The 18,452-nt window shown below is 45.7% G+C and overlaps 1 long non-coding RNA gene across 4 annotated transcripts in view; it reads right to left on the minus strand.

Annotated features, from left to right (window-relative positions):
• The window catches only part of LOC132207869 (uncharacterized), a 294,272-nt gene that overhangs the window by 255,954 nt on the left and 19,866 nt on the right, over positions 1 to 18,452 (minus strand). For 2 of the 4 annotated variants that reach the window (XR_009443934.1, XR_009443933.1), the window contains exons 1-3: positions 16,922 to 17,027; positions 14,986 to 15,144; positions 8,056 to 8,324 (exon numbers count right to left, since the gene is read on the minus strand). This is a non-coding gene — a long non-coding RNA (uncharacterized LOC132207869). Of the gene's footprint in view, positions 1 to 2,804; positions 3,844 to 8,055; positions 8,325 to 14,985; positions 15,145 to 16,921; positions 17,028 to 18,452 lie in introns of those variants that run through there. The other 2 variants (XR_009443935.1, XR_009443936.1) reach the window with 2 other exon arrangements.

An 18,452-nucleotide genomic window follows, 5' to 3' on the forward strand; every position in this document is an offset into this window, starting at 1 on the left:
ATTCGTTGTGAGCATTTCACTGAGGCACTGTATCCCATTTCCATCTGTCAGTGCATCCCATTTGTCTCAGTCACTGCATCCCTATTTCCCTCCGACACTGCATCCCTATTTCACTCAGTCACTGCATCCCATTTCCCACAGTCACTGCATCTCATTTCACTCAGTCACTGCATCCCTATTTCACTCAGTCACTGCATCCCTATTTCACTCAGTCACTGCATCCCATTTCACTCAGTCACTGCATCCCATTTCACTCAGTCACTGCATCCCATTTCACTCAGCCACTGCATCCCATTTCACTCAGCCACTGCATCCCATTTCACTCAGCCACTGCATCCCATTTCACTCAGCCACTGCATCCCATTTCACTCAGCCACTGCATCCCATTCCACTCAGTCACTGCATCCCATTCCACTCAGTCACTGCATCCCATTCCACTCAGTCACTGCATCCATGCTGCATGGTCTATTTTATGTATAAATGTGGCATAAAATCCTGACTTGTATGTTCATTTCCTCTTGTAATAACATGTGGCATCATTAGCATCCTTAATCACTTGCATTTAATCGGAAAGCCTGGTACAAACACCAGATAACATGACAGTCCGAACAGAACGCATTTTCCAATGCTTTAAACATATAGTCATGTGTGTCTCAGTGAATAAAAATCCTCCTCATTTTACCGCAATTAAATCTCACAGTAAAGGGAGTATGTCTGAAAGTCGTCTCATCCGAAGGAAACCAGACTTGCTCCAGGAAAGCTGCTAAAATATATCAAGAAAAATATATATGAAATGATTCTAGAAATTTCTGCAACACAAAGATCAAAGGAAACAATAGTTTGATGAACACACTGTTAAGTGTTGCACTTACACATCACATTTTGGAAAACAAACCACACTGATTTTCTACTTTATAAAAAAAAAATTGTTCCAAGTCTTCATTATGCAGCACTGCAGTGAACTGAAAAGGTGTAGAATTTTAACATGCATAGAAAGTATGTGCAGAAGTTAAAACAAACAAAAAAAAGCCACTTCTGTCCTAAAAAGACAATATTATATTACAAAAAGGCAGGGAAGTTTGAGAACACAGCATCATGCTACCTGCAGAGATAGAGTTTTGCCTGCGTCATAGGGCCGATCAGGGATGGCATAGGGAACTTGTGTGTGGAGCCTGAGGAGGTAGGGGAAGCCCTAAATGAGTTTTTTGCTTCTGTCTTTACGAAAGAAACGAACTTTGTAGTGAATGAAACCTTTGAAGAGCAAGTGTGCATGCTGGAATGGATAGAGATAGACGAAGCTGATGTGCTGAAAATTTTGTCAAACATTAAGATTGACAAGTCGCCAGGCCCGGATCAGATTTGTCCTCGGCTGCTTTGGGAAGCGAGAAATGCAACTGCTTCGCCACTTGCGAAGATCTTTGCATCCTCGCTCTCCACTGGAGTCGTACCTGAGGACTGGAGAGAGGCAAATGTAATTCCTCTCTTCAAGAAAGGAAATAGGGAAATCCCCGGCAATTATAGACCGCTAAGTCTCACGTCTGTCGTCTGCAAGGTGTTAGAAAGGATTCTGAGGGATAAGATTTATGACCATCTGGAAGAGCATGGCTTGATCAAATACAGTCAACACGGCTTTGAGAGGGGTAGGTCATGCCTTACAAACCTTATCGAGTTTTTTGAGGATGTGACTAGAAAAGTTGATGAGGGTCGAGCTGTGGATGTGGTGTATATGGACTTCAGTAAGGCATTTGATAAGGTTCCCCATGGTAGGCTCATTCAGAAGGTCAGGAGGAATGGGATACAGGGGAACTTAGCTGCTTGGATACAGAATTGGCTGGCCAACAGAAGACAGCGAGTGGTAGTAGAAGGAAAATATTCTGCCTGGAAGTCAGTGGTGAGTGGAGTTCCACAGGGCTCTGTCCTTGGGCCTCTACTGTTTGTAATTTTTATTAATGACTTGGACGAGGGAATTGAAGGATGGGTCAGCAAGTTTGCAGACGACACAAAGGTCGGAGGTGTCGTTGACAGTGTAGAGGGCTGTTGTAGGCTGCAGCGGGACATTGACAGGATGCAGAGATGGGCTGAGAGGTGGCAGATGGAGTTCAACCTGGATAAATGCGAGGTGATGCATTTTGGAAGGTCGAATTTGAAAGCTGAGTACAGGATTAAGGATAGGATTCTTGGCAGCGTGGAGGAACAGAGGGATCTTGGTGTGCAGATACATAGATCCCTTAAAATGGCCACCCAAGTGGACAGGGTTGTTAAGAAAGCATATGGTGTTTTGGCTTTCAGTTACAGGGGGATTGAGTTGAAGAGTCGTGAGATCTTGTTGCAGCTCTATAAAACTTTGGTTAGACCGCACTTGGAATACTGCGTCCAGTTCTGGTCGCCCTATTATAGGAAAGATGTGGATGCTTTGGAGAGGGTTCAGAGGAGGTTTACCAGGATGCTGCCTGGACTGGAGGGCTTATCTTATGAAGAGAGGTTGACTGAGCTCGGTCTCTTTTCATTGGAGAAAAGGAGGAGGAGAGGGGACCTAATTGAGGTATACAAGATAATGAGAGGCATAGATAGAGTTGATAGCCAGAGACTATTTCCCAGGGCAGAAATGGCTAGCATGAGGGGTCATAGTTTTAAGCTGGTTGGTGGAAAGTATAGAGGGGATGTCAGAGGCAGGTTCTTTACGCAGAGAGTTGTGAGAGCATGGAATGCGTTGCCAGCAGCAGTTGTGGAAGCAAGGTCATTGGGGTCATTTAAGAGACTGCTGGACATGTATATGGTCACAGAAATTTGAGGGTGCATATATGAGGATCAATGGTCGGCACAACATTGTGGGCTGAAGGGCCTTTTCTGTGCTGTACTGTTCTATGTTCTATGTTCTGTGTTCTAACTGTGGGCACTGTCAATCAGCAACAAAAGCAGAAGTTGCTGGAAAAGCTCAGCAGGTCTGGCAGCATCAGTGAAGAGTGAGATCTGAGGAAGGGTCACAGGACGCGAAACATTAACTCTGACATTGTCTATGTCATAGTGAGTTATGTCGATTGCTTCAGCAAAATCCAACCAACTCTGAATGAAAATCAATGCTTAAGAAATATCCAAAACATCCGCTGTCCCCGTTGTGGCTTCCTCCACATTGGGGAAACGATGCAGAGGCTTGGGGACCGCTTTTCAGAATACCTACACTCAGTTTGCAATAAACAACTGCACCTCCCAGTCACGAACCATTTCAACTCCCCCTCCCATTCCTGAGAGGACATGTCCAACCTGGACCTCCTGCAGTGCCATAATGACGCCACCCGAAGGTTGCAGGAACAGCAACTCATATTCTGCTTGGGAACCCTGCAGCCCAATGGTATCAGTGTGGATTTCACAAGCTTCCAAATCTCCTGTCCTCCCACTGCATCCCAAAACCAGCCCAGCTCGTCCCTGCCTCCCTAACCTATTCTTCCTCTCACCCATCCCCCCTCCCACCTCATGCCGCACCCCTATTTCCCCTCATCCCGCTCCCTTGACCTGTCCGGCCTCCCCAGACTGACCTATCCCCTCCCTGCCTCCCTACCCATACTCTCCTCTCCACCTATCTTCTCCTCCATCCATCTTCCATCCGCCTCCCCCTCTCTCCCTATTTATTCCAGAACCCGCACCCCCTCCCCATTTTCTGAAGAAGGTTCTCGGACCGAAACGTCAGCTTTTGTGCTCCTGAGATGCTGCTTGGCCTGCTGTCTTCATCCAGTTCCACACGGTGTTATCTCGCATTCTCCAGCATCTGCAGTTCCCATTATCTCTCCAAAACAAAGGCTGCTGTCTTTCAAAACCTAATCTCAGATTTTGCAGATAGTCCTTACCCTGAAAAAATACCAAATATGGATAAACAGGAAAACTGGAGGTGAAACCATTCAAAAAATTTTCATTGGCACAACAAGTGTTCCAACTGTAAAAGCAGGTTAAGCACCTGTATATAAGGAAACTTTAAACAGTCACTTACAGCCAACAAATGTGAGAAATTTCTATTTCTTGCTGGATTACCAATTTTGCTGTTGGGAAAATAGGCCTAGGCTTAGCAATGTAAATTCAAACAAGATAGCACCCTCTCAGAACTCAACACTCAGTCGTAGAGTTCTGTTTTCACAGGTTGGCGTATAATAGCATCAAGCACAATACACCAAATCTTCTTTGGTACCTTTTCCTTCCATAAAACTGCTTTTAGTAGATGCGCACAGAAATCATTTTATACACGTTGAACAGTTGGTAAGTTCAAGAGGCCAGTTCCAGCACTTGGACTTGCATCTGCTTCATCATCAAAACAGAACAAAATAAAGACCCACTCTTTGTAAGTCACGTTTTCCATTTTTAGTGACAAGGTGAAGTGCGAGAACTGCTCACTTGATGTTAAAAACTCCTAAGTATGTACCTATATATTTCAATTCTGTGAAATATGTGGAATGAGTTCGAGAGAAGGATTAATTTTCTTGTGCTGGGAGAGAGCTGGTACAGATAAAATAGGTTGAATGGCCTCCTCCCATGCTAAAAATGTCCATAACTGTTCTTGGCCCTGCGAAATTGAAGTGGCCATCCTTTCATTATGACTGTGAGACGCAGCATGTTACGATAGATGGCACAATGAAGAAATCCTTTGTTATTAATGAATTTTTCAGCACTAGGCATTCTTCCGAAGTCAAATGTTCGATATGTACCTGTTGCACTGACTTGGTTCCAAACAGTTATAATGTGGAGGTGTTGGTGTTGGACTAGGATAGACAAAGTCAGAGCTCACATGACATCAGGTTATAATCTGACAGGTTTATTTGAAATCACACAAGCTTTGGGAGTGCAGTCCCTTCATCAGGTGCGGTCAGGGAGGAAAACACACAGTCACACAATTGATAAGCAGACAGATCAAAACATCACACAACTGGTGTGAGTGGAGTGTCAGATAATAAGTCTTCATCCAGGATGTTTGTTTGTTTGCAGATATTTTGTTGAAGAAACACACAACTTGTAGTTACAGTCAGTGTGGTATCTTATAAATTCTTGCTTTTGAAATAAAGGTTAAAACTCTCAGACAGATTCTGAACACAAGCCTCTAAACTACAAGTCAGAGTCTGACCTGAGATGTCACCTTTTGTACATTCCTGTTGCGCTGCCTGATTATCATGACAACACAGCACTGACATTGACTTTATAAACGCTTTACTTGCCTCGAACACTCTTGGTCACCTGTACAGAGTTATTATCTGACACTCCACTCACGCCAATTCTATGATCTTTTGATCTCTCTGCTGATAAGCTGTGTCTCTCTGTGGTCACCTCACTAACTGCACCTGATGAAGGGGCTGCACTCCAAAAGCTTGTGTGATTTCAAATGAACCTGTTGGACTATAAGCTGGTGTCATGTGACTTCTGACTTCAAACACTTAGAGAATGTGTTTTCAATCCTACCGTGACTTGACAATAAGTCAACTTCTTAAAATTTATAAAATGAGAATGTCAAGTGAAGTATGTCTAACCTTGAGCGTTTAAAAAAGGAAATATTACAACCACAGTCCAGTCAGACAGTAAAGACAGAAGGAATGATTGAATCGACTGTGTCTGACACCACACAATTAATCCCCCTGATGGAAGAAAGGTTGGCTGCGTTCTCTTTCTTCAGAAACGTCCAGCTAATACCACCTTACTACTGCTTGTTTTATTCATCTGATGTTCCATCTAATTCCTTGCAGTCTTGGTCAAACCTTCATGTAATTTATTCAAATTTTCAATGAAATAAATTTAACTTTATATTCCACAATTTTAACATCTCCTTTGAAGGTTTGAACAGTTCAGTTCGTACAGTGCACATGTTGTGTTATTAATTGGAGAACATGGTGGAAAAATCAAGATATATTGACAAGGAAACAAATGGCTAACTTCTGTTTCCTTGTCAGTAATGTCTTTTGAACAGAACATTAAGTTGCGCAACTACGTAGAGATAACAATTTAAAACTGGGAAGACCACTTTGTGGTCCCCACACCAATCTCTATTCACGACCTACTGATTGCATTACTCCGCCTTGGCAACAATGTAATATTACGCTTGTCTCAGCACAACCTTGGCATCTTGTTAATCCCATGATGAACGTCCGACCACACATTCATGCAATCCCTGAAGCTGTCTCTTTACATCTTTTCAATCCTGCCTACCTGTCTCTTGTCTTGGCTCATTAGCAGTGAAACCTTCATCTGGAACTACTTCACTTCTGGACCTGACAATTCCAATGCATTCCCTGTTGGAGTCCCACATTTGCCCATTGAAAACTTGACGTCGTCTAAAACTCTACTGCCCGAGTCTCACCTTGAACCAAATCCTCTTCTCTGTACTTTCTACCTGACTGATACTATTAACAGTAATTTTATTAAATTCTCATTTTTGTTTACAAATCCTTCCTTGGCTATGCCTATCGCTATTTTCGTAATCTCCACCAGTCCAACTATACTTCAGGATATCTGCACTCGTCTAATTATGTCCTCTTGCCCACTCTTGATTTCAAACGGCCCACTACGAGTTGCCAAACATTTAATTGTGTCGGCTTCAAACCCAAGAAGAGACTTCCTACACCTTCAGCGAGCAAACTCACATCCCGAACCTCAACCCGAGCAACAAATCTTCTCAAAACTCGCTAACTTCCTACACCTCTTAGCCTCTGTACGTTTTCTCTTTTAAGGCACTTTTTAAAACAATCCTCTTTCATCAAGCTCTTGACAGTCAGAACTAACAACTTAATAAGGCTCAGAGATAATTCATCCTCTGATGAAGGGTCTAGGCCCGAAACGTCAGCTTTTGTGCTCCTGAGATGCTGCTTGGCCTGCTGTGTTCATCCAGCCTCACATTTTATCATCTTAATAAGGCTCAGTTGTATTCTGGGATTGTGAATACTCCTTTCAGACGCCTTCAAAGTTACCCTCCATTAAAGAGATTTTCTAAGTGGTTCAAGTCATTGCCAAGCAGAGGGGGACGAATTGGGGAGTTACTTCAAAGAGCTATGATATGCCAAACGACCTCCTTCCACACTGGCCAACTCTGATTCTACAAAAACAAAAATGATTTTCCGACTTGGGAAGATCCCTCAAAAATGTCACAAGTAAAAATGTCACAAGCAGAGTCGAGCTGCTGAGATGATAGACCAGGATTTAGGGGTACCAGGAGTGATAGTATGCTGAACACAATCAAATTTTGAGGTTGTAGAATGATGTGGTCTTCAGCATTTTTGACACTTGGACCATTTTCCTTCCTTTCCACAGAACAAGTCAAATAGCGGCAGCACAATGTTGCATGGCCGCTCAAGCCTGCTCCACCGTCGATGATGATTGTGGCTGGTCTTCCACATCAATTAAACTTTTGCTCATATCTCATCCTCTTCTCAAAACATCGATCTATTCACGTGTAGTATCCCTCTTGCTAACTTCATGAGAATTCATTCCAATCACTGAACTCCCAACGCTGACCCACCCCAGGTCAAAAAATTCAGCTGAGATCAGGAACTGATCTCGCCTGTATGGCTGAGCTGGCTTTTAAAAAGTTTGCCAGTGAGAAACAGTCATTAAAAAAAATAATTGCATGGATTGCTCTCCAATCCTAAACTCTATTCAAATTCAGTTGGTTTGTGATGCAGAGTGATGCCCTGCAGAGAAGGCTCAATTGCCGTACCAGTGAGCTTACCACAAAGGGTCTTCGCCTCAACCGCTCTTCTTGACTGAGGCATGGTGATCTTCAGGTTAAATCATAACCAGTTGTCTCTCTCTAAGGAGTCGCCAAATGGCGTGCTAAGACTTTACCTTTAACCCTGATAACATGGCAACAAGCAGATAACTCAGCTGATGTCACTGACTAATAGAATCCTCAATTATACTGATATTCATGTTGTGATATCATCAGAAGGCATGCTCAACTAAGTTTTAATTTGCAAATTCAGTTAACAACCATTCAATCAATATTACTGAAGTACTCATATTACTGATCGTCTCGATACAACATTCTGGTTACATCTGTTCATAAGTGAAGTGTAATGTAATTGCACTTACTGTGGTTTTATCAATGTGATCCTGCAATGAGTCAATAAGCAGGTCACCCACAGGTTGCCAATCAGTGTGGACCCCCTCAGCTGTTATCACATGAGCCTCAAGATCATCCAGCGCTTTCTGCAGTTCTTGAAGTTTCTCCAACGCCTTTTCCACCTGTTTCTGCCAGTTGCTCGCACGGGTTTTCAATTGCTCCCAATTTTCCTTCACTTCTGTTGACTGTTTGCGGACAGCTTTGGCAATTCTCTGGGCTCTCTCTTCCGGGGTAGGTTCTGGAAATATGAAGTGCAAATAATTTATCAACTGTTCATGATTTTGATCGATAGATTTTCTTTCTAAACCCCTTTCCTTTGAAAGGTCTCTCTGGACTTTCTCCTGAAATTGGGATATATAAGACTGAAGCACATCAATGATAAATTCTGTAATTAGCTAGCAGGTCGTGGAGCCATGAACAGAGAATCACAGAGAACCAATACAAAGCCAAATAAAATTCCGCAGATATTTGAAATTTGTCACTACCAAGGAAGCTTTAAAAAAGGAAAAGGATTAGTGACTAAATGGGTACAATTCTCAACAAAAGATTTGAAAAATCCTTTCAGTGTATCTTTCGTAGCTGTGAGACAAACATCCAACACAAACCAACTTTCATCTTTCAGGACTGGCAAGTTAGAATGATAAACCCAAAGTCTACCCTGCATAGTTCTCTCTCGAACTCACTTAATGAGGTTGTTAAGAGATGTAGAGATAACAAAGTGTGCAGCTGGATGAACACAGCAGGCCAAGCAGCATCTGAGGAGCACAAAAGCTGACATGTTGGGCCGAGACCTTTCATCAGAAAAGGGGGAGGGGGAGAGAGTTCTGAAATAAATAGTGAGAGAGGGGGAGGCGGATCAAAGATGGATAGAGGAGAAGATAGGTGGAGAGGAGACAGACAAGTTAAAGAGGTGGGGATGGAGCCAGCAGAGGTGAATGTAGGTGGGGAGGTAGGGAGGGGAGAGGTCAGTCCGGGGAGGACGAACAGGTCTCCGGGGCGGGAAGAGGTTAGGAGGCAGGAAATGGGGGTGGGGTTTGAGGTGGCAGGATGGGATAGGTGGGCTGGTTTTGGGATGCGGGAGGGGGAGGGGTGATTTTGAAGCTTGTCAAGTCCACATTGATACCATGGAGTGCAGGGTTCCCAAGCGCAATATGAGGTGCTGCTCCTGCAACCTTCAGGTGGCATCGTTGTGGCACTGCAGGAGGCCCAGGATGGACATGTTACCTGAGGATTGGTAGGGAGAGTCGAAACAGTTCACGACTGGGAGGTGCAGTTCTTTAGTGCAAACTGAGCACAGGTGAAGCGGTCCCCAAACCTCTGTTTGGTTTCCCCGATGTAGAGGGGGCCACAATGGCAACAGTGGATACAGTCTACCACATGAGCAGATGTGCAGGTAAACATCTGTTTGATGAGGAAATTCTTCCTGGGGCCTGGGATGGGGGGGAGGTATCGGGACCAGTGAATTTTAAACGTTGTGATGACAACATTTATGGATATGCAGGGAAAAGTGCTGGGTGTCGGGAGTGCTAGAGGGGAGTGTGGAGCGGATAAGGGGGTCACCTAAGGGTGGTGGGAAAAACGTCTTTGGTGGTGGGGTCGGATTGCGGATGGCAGAAGGGTCGGAGGACGACGCATTGAATACAGATGTTGGTGGGGTGGTACGTGAGGACGACGAGGACACTGTTTTGGTAGTTATTATGGGGTGCGGGTGAGAGGGATGAGTTGTGGGAAACGCGGGTGACACGGTCGAGGGTGTTTTTGACCACTGAGGAGGGGGAAGTTCCGGTCCTTGAACAACCCTCAACAGTTTCTCTTTCAATTCCTCCCACTTCCTACAGACAAAGAGGGTGGCCAGGGTAGCCAAATGGGCCCAAGCTATGCCTGCCTCTTTGGAGGTTACATGGAACGCTCCCTCTTCCGTACCGACACTGGCCCTCAACCCCACCTCTTCCTCCGTTACATTGATGACTGTATCGGCACCGCCTCGTGTTCCCACAAGGGGCTCTAACAGTTCATCCACTTCACCAACACCTTCCTCCCCAACTTGAAGTTAACCTGGACAATCTCTGATACCTCTCTCTCCTACCTGGACCACTCTATTTCCAACCACTGAGAAACAAATATCCATTTGAACTCCACCAATTCCCACAGCTACCAAGATTACACCTCCTCCCACCATATTCCTGCAACAATTCATCCCCTATTCCCCATTCCTTTGCCTCTGCATCTGCACTCACAGGATGAGGTATTCTATTCCTGTATATCTCAGATGTCCTCATTTTTCAAGGACCACAACTTGCCCCGCTCTGTGGTTGATAACGCCCTCGACCGTGTCTCCAGCATTTCCTGCAACAAATCCCTCTCACCCCACCCCGCAACAACCAAAACAAAGTCTCCCTCGTCCTGACGTACCACCCCACCAACCTCCGGATACAACGCATCATCCTTCGAAACTTTCAGATTCTCTGGGAGGCTACGGAGGAGGTGGCGGAGCCTTGGGCCTTGATCTTTGAATCCTCATCGTCTACAGGTTTAGTACCAGAAGGCTGGAGGGTTGCACATGTTGAGCCCTTGTTCAAAGAGGGCAGGAGAGATGACCCAGGTCATTATAAACCCAGTGAGCCTTCCGTCTGTTGCAGGAAAAGTTTTGGAAAGGATTATAAGAGAGAGGATTTATAATCATCAAGCAAGCACCAATTTGATGGGAGATAGTCAACATGGATTTGTCAAGGGCAGGTCGTGTCTCACAAGCCTCATTGAGTAATTTTGGAAGGTGACCAAGCACGTGGATGAGGGTCGGGCAGTTGACGTGGTGCACATGGACTTCAGTAAAGCCTTCGATAAGGTTCCACATGGTAGGCTATTGGAGAAAACATGGAGACATGGGATTGGGGGAGATTTAGCAGGGTGGATTAGAAACTGGCTTTGGCGAAGGAGGCAACCAGTGGTGGTTGATAGAAAATATTCAGCCTGGAGTCTGGTTACTACTGGTTTGTCTCAAGGATCTGTTTTGGGACCACTGCTGTTTGTCATTTTTATAAATGACTTGGACGGAGGCATTGGTAGATCGGTTAGTAAGTTTGCAGATGACACTCAAGTCGGTGGAGTGGTGGACAATGTGGAAGAATGTTGCAGGTGACAGGTAGACTTGGATGAACTGCAGAATTGGGCGGAAAGGTGGCAGATGGAGTTCAATGTGGATAAATGTGAGGTGATTCACTTTGGGATGAATAATAGGAAGGCAGAATATTGGGTCAATGGAAAGATTCTTGGTAGTGTTGCTGTGCAGAGGGTGTCCATCTATGTCGATCCCTGAAAATTGCCATCCAGGTTGATAGTGCTGTGAAGGCGGCTTCCGGTGTTTTAGGTTTTCTTGGCAGTGGGATTGAGATCCAGAGCAACTGTCCAAAAAACTGGTGCGGTCTCATTTGGAATATTGCGTACAGTTCTGGTCGCCCCATTACAGGAAGGATGTGGAAGCATTGGAAAAGGTGCAGAGGAGATGTTGCCTGGTCCGGAGTGAAGGTCTTCTGAAGAAAGGCTGAGGGACTTGGGTCTGTGCTCATTGGAGAGAAGGTGGTTCAGAGGGGATTTAATAGAGACATACAAGATGATCAGTGGATGAGACAGGGTGGACAGTGTGGGTCTTTTTCCGAGGATGATGACGTCAGCTTGTATGAGGGGGCACAGCTAAACAGTGAGGGATAATAGATTTGAGATAGATATCAGAGGCAGGTTCTTTACTCAGAGAGTGGTAAGGATGTGGAACCCCCTGCCTGCCAATGCAGTTAGCTCAGCCACATTAGGGGCATTTCAACAGTCCTCGGATAAGCATATGGATGATAATGGGATCGTGTCGGGGGATGGGCTTAGATTAGCTCACTGGTCCATCCACATCATCGCAATGAGCAAAAAAGCACACCGTTGTCTCTACTTCACAGGAGGCTAAGGCAATTGCGTGTGCCCACAAGGGCAACTTTCATTGATGTACCACAGAAAGCATCCTATCTGGATGCATATCACAGCACGGTTCCTCTAGCAAAACAATCCCTAATTATTATGGCTCCTGCCTTTCTTCTTCCAGGCAGAATTGGTTCTGCTTTGTCATAACTAATGTGGGAGAAAATCCACGCTCAGTCTAAGTTAATTCTTCCAACAATTCAGATACCATGGAATACTGAGCAATGAGTTGGTGTGTGAGAAAAAGAGAGAGAGAGAGAGAGAGAGAGAGAGAGAGAGAGGGAGAGGGAGAGGGAGAGAGAGAGAGAGAGAGAGAAAGAAAGCCAGAGAGGTTGGGGGGTGGGGGAGGGAGAGAGAGCGCGCGAGAGAGAGAGCGCGCGAGAGAGAGACAGCGCGAGAGAGAGAGACAGCGCGAGAGAGACAGCGCGAGAGAGAGAGACAGCGCGAGAGAGAGCGCGAGACAGAGAGAGAGAGAGCGCGAGACAGAGAGATGGGCGATGAGGGAGAGACAGACAGACAGAATAGGTGACAGAATGTGAGTGTGTGAGCGCCTGCATCAGACACTGAGAGAGATGTTGCTCAGGTGGAGATAGTTGAGAGTGTCGATCACCAACAATCTCTCCTGGTCCACCCAGATCGTCGCAATGGGCAAAAAAGCACACCAAATGTCTCTATTTCCCCAGCAGGCGAAGGTAATTTGGAGTGTCCGCAAGGTCAACTTTCATTCATGTACCAGAGAAAGCATCCTATCTGGATGCATGTCACAGCATGGTTTGGCAACAGCTCTTCCTAAGACCACAAGAAACTGCAGAGTCATGAACACAGCATAGTCCATCATGCAAACCAGCCTTCCATTCGTTGATTCCACCTCTACTTCCCGCTGCCTCGGGAAAGAAACTGACATAATCAAAGGCCCTTCTCACCCCACAATTACACTCTCTTCTCCCTTTTTCTGAAGGGAAGATGTAAAAAAAGTTTGTATACATGCGTGAAAAGATTCAAGAACAGCTTCTTCACCGCTGTTATTGGACATCTGAATAGGACACTGAAAAGCTTAAATCTAATTTTGATCTTGCTCTCTGTGCATCTTCTCTGTAGCTGTCACTATGTTCCGTTTCATTAATGCGCCTTGTTTGATATCACCTGTCTATACTGCATGCAGAAGAAAACTTTACACTGTACCTGGGCACATGTGACAATTATGACTCAAATCAAGATAATAAAATGTGAGGCTGGATGAACACAGCAGGCCAAGCAGCATCTCAGGAGCACAAAAGCTGACGTTTCGGGCCAAGACCCTTCATCAGAGATGCTGCTTGGCCTGCTGTGTTCATCCAGCCTCACATTTTATTATCTTGGATTCTCCAGCATCTGCAGCTCCCATTATCTCTGACTCAAATCAAATTGACTGTGTGCAAGAGAGAGGTGAGCATATGATTGTGCTCAAGAGTGCAAAGACAGTGCATGAAAGTGTGTGTGTGCGCACGACAGAATGTGTGTGCCAGTGACTGTGCTTGAGAGTGTGTGAAAGGGAGTTCGCACAAGAAGGGAGTGTTACAGCATGCATGAGGGAGTGAGTGTGTCTGTAAGTGTGAGTGAGCTTGACAGCAAGTGAATTTGCAAACCTAAGTGTGTGAGGGAGAGATTTGTTGGTAGTGTGTGTGTACTTGAGAGTGAGAGCATTGGCAAAAGATCCTGCGACAGTGCATGCAAGTGTGCCACAGAATGTGTGCAAGACCGTGTACGACTGTGTGACGGTATGGAGTATGAATGAGTGAGAATGTGACAGAGTGTGTTCGTGAGAGACTGTGTTCCTGACTTTTTTTTGTGTGTGTTTAGTGTGTTTGTGCATGAGGGACAGAATATGCATGTGCAACATAGTGTGACTGTGAACCTCTGTTGGTGCCTGTGAGTGAAGTGATGGGGGAGAACAGGGAGAGGAGAGATAAAGACAGAGAGAGAGGGAGACAGAGAGAGAGGCAGAGAGAGAGAGAGAGAGAGAGAGAGAGACAGAGAGACAGAGAGAGAGAGAGAGAGAGAGAGAGAGAGAGAGAGAGAGAGAGAGAGAGAGAGAGAGAGAGAGAGAGAGAGAGAGGGAGAGAGAGAGAGAGAGAGAGAGAGAGAGAGAGAGAGAGAGAGAGGGGAGAGAGAAGAGAGAGAGAGAGGGCAGAGAGAGAGAGAGAGAGAGAGCATGAGAGAGAGAGAGAGAGAGAGAGAGAGAGTGCATGAGAGAGAGAGAGAGAGAGCGCATGAGAGAGAGATGAGATGAGGAATTAGAAATGATGGGTGGTCAATACCTGGAGGAAAAAAAAGAACAGTGTGTGAGTGTTAAGAGAAGCCGCTGGATGTAATATGGAGGCTATTGTTTTATTGATTGTACTAAATGAAAAGCAAGTGTCACCTCTCAGTGTTAGGGGACAGGAGATGTGCATTGGAGAAGGAGATATCGTCAGCCTTGTCAGAGACAGCAGACAAGTTGCAAATGCATAGAAACTGACATTAAAGCTTTCTTCTCAATGTGTAAAGAGGTGAGACAAATATGACGAGTCAATATTGTACCTTTGCGCTCAGTAAAATCATAGAATCATGAATCAGAGAACCCTCACAGTGTGGAAACAGGTCGGTCAGCCCAACATGTCCACACTGCCCCTCACAGCATCCCACCCAGACCCATCCACCTGTAACTCACCTAACCTACACATCACTGAACACCGTGGGAAATTTAGCATGGCCAATCCACCGACCTTGCACATCTTTTGACTGTGGGAGCAAACTCGAGCACCCGGACAAAACCCATGCAGGCACATGGAGAATGTGCAAACTCCACACAGAAAGTCACCAAAGGGTGGAATTGAGACAGTGGTGTGAACCAGAGCCACTGTGCTCTATATTATGCGAATTCAGCTGCAAGAATTTTTTTTTAAAGAAGGGAAACTCACCATCGTCACAGGATTAGAGTGGTTTCAATCTTCTATCAGCTTTGAGAACCTTATCCATATCTGCCTTCACAAGGGCAAGGTGATGGTAATGGTGTGAGACCGGTTAGTATGCAGCAGCTCGCCGTGCAAAACATTAACGGCACTTTCATTGCTTTTTTCCTAGGGGCATAACAGAAAGACAAGAACATGAAAAAATCCTGAAATCTTTCTCCAATTTCAATCTCAAAGGGACCATCCGTTCCTCAAAAGTCATAACCAAACTGAACATGGGCCTCCTGCAGTGCCACAAATGATGCCACCCCAAAGTTGCAGGAACAGCAACTCATATTCCGCTTGGGAACCCTGCAGCACAATGGACGTGGCTGACAGCTCTGTCAACCACGAATGCAAGGAATGCTCAGTTGAGGAAGAATGCAGACATTTCGGAATCCCTCCAGCAGAAGATGATATCATTAGAACAAATGGATCTGTCTGGACAGTCCTGTTTGTAGATTTTGGGAAGTAAGACTCTATTGTTTGTCATCCAGGATATGGTTGAGTGATCATATTCAGACTGAAGAGACCAAGAATGTGAGGCTGGAGAACGGGTGCAGAACCATGCCTCTCGGAATTCCTGTGCGTGTCTATGCTTGGCTTGGGCTACTACGGTTACCTTGTCGCAGTGTCCTCTGAGAGGCGTGATTCTACACCCATAATGCAACCAACAAACAGATACAATTGGACCCCCACACACAAACCCATACAGATCAAAACCGGAAATGACAGTACTCATGGTAACAGACTGGACAGTGTCAATTCCAGACAGAGTAGAATAACATCGTTTCATTGGAGGCTGTACTGATGATGTCACCGACCATGGTGACGAAACGTCTGAATGAGAAGAAGCCAGCTCGGCGAGCAAGTTCACAACCTCAATCAGAGAACTGGCTGTTTTGAACTACCTTGTTCAAGAGTTTCAGTTTTGATTTTGAATGTTAAATCTCGCTCCCACATCGGGATGGAGGATTACTGTTAACAGCTGCATTCTAACTAATTCATATCGAATCATTATTGTTTTGACCAGTCTTCGGGTCAGGCTCCCTCGGTGACTGAGTCTCCCAAATTGTTAAGTTCCCTCGTGAAAGACTCCCCTTCTTTACACACCCAACTAGATCCACCTCAGTTGGTATGAATTAAGCTGATTAAAAAGGATCTTTGTCTTGTGGATACCTTCCTATGTTTCAGAAGGAGTCAAGATAACTCAGGGTGACACGGTGACTCAGTAGTTAGTAACGCTACCTCACAGCACCAGGGACCCGAGTTCCATTCCAGCCTCGGATGACTGTCTGTGTGGAGTTTGCACATTCTCCCCTTGTCTGTGTGGGTTTCTGCTGGGTGCTCTGGTTTCCTCCCACAGTCCAGAGATGTGCAGGTTAGGTGGATTGGCAATGCTGAATTACCCACAGTGCCCACGGATGTGTAGGTTAGGTACATTAGCCATGGGAAATGCAGGCTGACAGGGATAGAGGAGGGGAATGGGGATGGGTCGAGGTGGAATGCTCTTTGGAGGGTTGCTGTGGGCTTGTTGAACTGAGTGGCCTGTTTCCACACTGGGGATTCTATAAAACTAGCTTCTCCTGAACTCGTGAGAGAGTGAGTTTATCAATTGCTAAATGCAACAAGTCATAAGGCACCACAAATATGCACAAGTTAGAAACAAGAAATTAGCTCAAAAACCATAAAAGTTAAGAGGGATACGGATACTTCAGCCTTTGGATTGTTTGTGAAGAATAGAAAGTGGGATGTTGTGGCCACTAAGTTGGGCGATCCCCGTAATGTTGATATGAATTCAGCAGTTAATTTTGAGATTCTTGTTGAAATTCTTTTGACCCTGTTTCCCTTTTGACATTGCCCAGGTTTGCAGAGCTCAGACCAAGAGATTTTCTTTTCTTCTTACCTGCAGCATATGGCGATGAAACGGCTGTCCCAGAGCCGTGACCTCCGCAACTCCTGAGACCACACGAGCACATTCGCCCAGGAATACACACGGACTGAGACGAAAGAACTATCAGGATAACTTTCTCTATTGAACATAAGTTTGTTATTACTTTCTCTATTGAACATAAGTTTGTTATTAATTTGTTATTATTACTTGAAGTGAGCTTTCTGCTTTAGTATTGAGTGGGTGTTCAGATAAGTGGGGTATGGATGCTAGGGCAGTTGCTTGCTCCTCCTGCAAAATGTGGCAGTTGGGAGATGTGGCACACGTCTCCGCTGGCTACATCTGCGGGAAGTGCACCCAGCTACAGCTCCTTGAAAACCGTGTTAGGGAAATGGAGCTGGAGCTGGATGAACTACGGATCATTCGGGAGGCAGAGGGGGTAATTGAGAGGAGTTATCGGGAGTTGGTCACTCCTAAGGCTCAGGACGAGGATAGATGGGTTACAGTTAGGGGGAGGAAAGGGGACAGACAGACAGTGCACAGATCCCCTGTGGGCATTCCCCTCAGCAATAAGTATACCGTTTTGGATACTGCTGGGGGGGTTGACCTACCAGAGGAAAGCCATAGTAGTCAGTTCTCTGGCACTGAGCCTGACACTGTGGCAAAGAAGGGAAGGGGGCAGAATAGAAAAGTACTCGTGGTAGGGGACTCGATAGTTAGGGGAATCGACAGGAGATTTTGTGGGCAAGATCGGGATTCCCGGAAGGTATGTTGCCTCCCTGGTGCCAGGGTCCGGGACGTCTCCGATCGGGTGTATAAAGTTCTGAAAGGGGAGGGTGAACAGCCAGAAATCGTGTTACATATTGGCACAAATGATATAGCCAGAAATAGGTTTGAGGATATAAAAAGTGATTTCAGGGAGTTAGGATGGAAGCTGCAGAGCAGGACGAACAGAGTAGTGTTCTCTGGTTTACTACCGGTGCCACGAGATAGCGAGGTGAGGAACAGGGAGCGGGCGCAGCTGAACACGTGGCTACGCAGCTGGTGTAGGAGGAAGGGTTTCAGATATGTTGATAATTGGGATGCCTTCTGGGGAAGGTGGGACCTGTACAAGAAGGACGGGTTGCATCTGAACTGGAAGGGGACCAATGTCCTGGGTGGAAGGTTTGCTCGAGTAGTTCGAGAGGGTTTAAACTAGTATGGCAGGGGGGTGGGAACCTGAGCTGTATACCAGAGGTGAGCGTTGATGCAGGTGAGGCGGTAGCAAGAGGTAGACCAGCTAGTGGGAAGGATTTTCCTGGGAAGGAACCAAGGGATCGGTTAAAGTGTGTTTGCTTTAATGCAAGGAGTATCAGGAATAAAAGTGATGAACTTAGAGCATGGATCAGTACCTGGTGCTATGATGTTGTGGCCATAACAGAGACATGGGTTTCTCATGGGCTGGAATGGTTGCTGGATATTCCAGGGTTTAGAACATTTAAAAAGAATAGGGAGGGGGCAAAAAGAGGGGGGGGTGTAGCACTACTAATCAGAGAGGGTATCACAG

This window comes from Stegostoma tigrinum, unplaced genomic scaffold, assembly GCF_030684315.1.
Source record: "Stegostoma tigrinum isolate sSteTig4 unplaced genomic scaffold, sSteTig4.hap1 scaffold_190, whole genome shotgun sequence".
Taxonomy (NCBI): Eukaryota; Metazoa; Chordata; class Chondrichthyes; order Orectolobiformes; family Stegostomatidae; genus Stegostoma; species Stegostoma tigrinum.